At 31.8% G+C, this 2,500-nt stretch overlaps 1 protein-coding gene across 18 annotated transcripts in view; it reads left to right on the top strand.

Moving 5' to 3' along the window:
• FOXP2 (forkhead box P2) overlaps positions 1 to 2,500 on the top strand; it is a 551,538-nt gene that overhangs the window by 281,131 nt on the left and 267,907 nt on the right. The window contains exon 1 of one of the 18 annotated variants that reach the window (XM_077338482.1): positions 1 to 419. This exon is cut by the window's left edge and continues 443 nt beyond it. The exons of the other annotated variants lie outside the window; for them this stretch is intronic. The gene's annotated coding sequence lies outside the window, so the exon portion shown is untranslated. The remainder of the gene's footprint in view (positions 420 to 2,500) is intronic. 18 annotated transcript variants of the gene reach the window in all.

The following is a 2,500-nucleotide window of genomic DNA, read 5'->3' as shown; positions in this document are numbered from 1 at the left end:
AAAATAAAAATAAGAAAATAAATAAAATTAACAAATGTACCTAATGGACTTGTTCATATAGATGAAATATTTACCATATATATTTGGATTAGTAGGGCAGCCCAATTCCCTTTGCTACTTTTAAACTAAAAACCTTTTATTTATCGATTTATATAATTTGGTATGTAACTAAGAGAGGGCCTTTGTAGCTAATATGGGTAGATTAGATATTTAAAAATATTTTAAAGATACTGAATTATTTAAGATGACATTTCCATAGGGACTGATATGGCTTCATGCTGCTTTCAGTCCCCCCCCTTTAATAGCATTGCATAATTAGACTGATTTTACCTCAAATTTTGTATAGAACCAAATTCTACAAGGTTCTAAGCATCTTGTTTGGACTTCTGGAGACTTCTGGTACCCATTAGTATCACTTGGTAAGGCACAGCTTTGTATCTTTAATCTATAAACAGGTATATTTTTATAATCATTGTGAGGATTTGACTACAACTGAAAAGCAAACTGAGTTAAATCTTTTAAAAATCAAATTTTATAGGGGAAGGAAAATAATTGTCACTACATTGCTTCAGTCTAGGCCTCTATTTCCACAAATGAACATGGCAGCATTTTGTTGTCTGGTTTTAATTCTAGTTTTTAGTACTACCATTGAATAGTTGGTGTTATTACTATTTGTTATAATGATAAACTTGAGAATGCAATTAAGAGTTTTCCATCTGTACAGAGTTTCACTTGGCAGTAGTTGAACCTTCTCTCTCTCTCATACAATTGTAGCAAAAATACTTCAGAAGCATTTCTGGTCCATATTATTATTAGATATAATTCTGAATTAATATTGTCTTTATTGTACTTTAAAAGTATATTTCATCAAACTTTCCATGTTATTGTACCATTTAAAACATTTGTTTACTTGCTCATTGTGCCTGTTTTAATACCTTAAAAAATATAACCAAAGGTATGTACAGTGGGGGCAGGGGGGGAGATTCAGAATAATATGTTACTTGCTCATTTCTCAAAGCAGCAGCTCTAGATATTTTAACCAATTTGTCCACATAGTCACAGCTTCCAGTAGATAGTATTTACAAAGACTAAAGAGAATAACAATTGGAGATGAAAATATCCAGTTGAGTACTAATATCAGACAGGTTGTGAGGTGGAACAGGCTTAGGATTGACAATTTTTTAGATCTTAAATAAGCACACTGGTAAAGCAAAGCCCTAAGAACAGTTAATGGGATTCAAGAGGCATTTTATGGTAGGTATCTGCACCACAGGCTTTAGGAACCTGAAATATAAATTGTCCTCCAAAATATTTTGATGTGAAACATAAAGCCCTGGTAAACATGAAATATGTATCCATTATATAGCGTGTGTGTACAACTTATTCTTTTCATGAAGTGTGTTCACAGAAATGTGAATGGAAGAATAACTTGAGCATTTTCAATGGTACTCTTTGAGGTATTGTCTAAAATTGGGGGGAAATTAGTCCAGGATACAAATCAGCTTCCAAACATACAAATGGGTGTGCTGTTTGTTAATAGACTCATACAATGTAAAACTGGGCAATATGAGATAATATTACTCTTTTGTTTTTGTTGTTTAAGTTTGCCATAAGACATGTTAACTACTTGAGTGTAGTTTTGTGCCCTTTTAAAATATATGATTGTTCTGAACTAGCAGTGCAGTCCCAAGCAGATTTACAGCATTCTAAGTCTTTTGGCTTGAACAAATTAAGTGTGTATCTGTTTAGGATTCCACTGGAAGACATTTGTTGAAAGTAATGCTAATGCTTTGGTCCAATTAGATGTAAGAGTAAAGTTTGCAGATTGGTAACACAAAGGTTACATCACAGTAGATTTAACAATTATGTATTTAATCCCAAACAGTTAGGCAAGCTAACCTTTTTCTTGGAAAGTCTTGTGTATTTATAAAATGTCGTCACTATATTTTAGTTTGATGTTTGTGCTTTAGGCTTGATAGATAACATCGCTGGGATCCTTGTATATGTCTGGAAAGTTTAACAAATTTGGCAGTTAATTCTCAGCCATATACTGAGAGACACTGACAGTATTCTATAATATACTGTAATATATGCCAGTGGTAATCAGTTTGGGTACAGTCACAAGTAATCAAGACAGCTTTAAAGTTGTTTGGCTATAGTATACACAACTTTTTATTTCGGTGCAGATATTTTTCAGTTTATACATAGCAGAAGTGATGCCGCATGCATACAATTTAGAATATTTGAGAAATTCCTGCTAGCTCAGTTGTTGTCTGCTTATGTATTACTGTAACCAAATAAATAAAAAAAATAAATAATGATTTAGTTTTTGAAACACTTTTTGCATTTCTAATCTGTTACATTTTCAGATGTTTTAAAATGATTGTTAAGAGCTGTATGTAAATGCCTACATAACATATATTGAATAAATAGGTGGGTAAGTGATATTGCATTAGATGTAGAAACTTATTTTGTTATTATATATGCAGAATTAATTTTG

This window comes from Paroedura picta, chromosome 5 (genome assembly GCF_049243985.1).
Source record: "Paroedura picta isolate Pp20150507F chromosome 5, Ppicta_v3.0, whole genome shotgun sequence".
Taxonomy (NCBI): Eukaryota; Metazoa; Chordata; class Lepidosauria; order Squamata; family Gekkonidae; genus Paroedura; species Paroedura picta.
The sequence above is the reverse complement of the archived record's forward strand: the minus strand, read 5'-3'. Positions and strand labels throughout refer to the sequence as shown.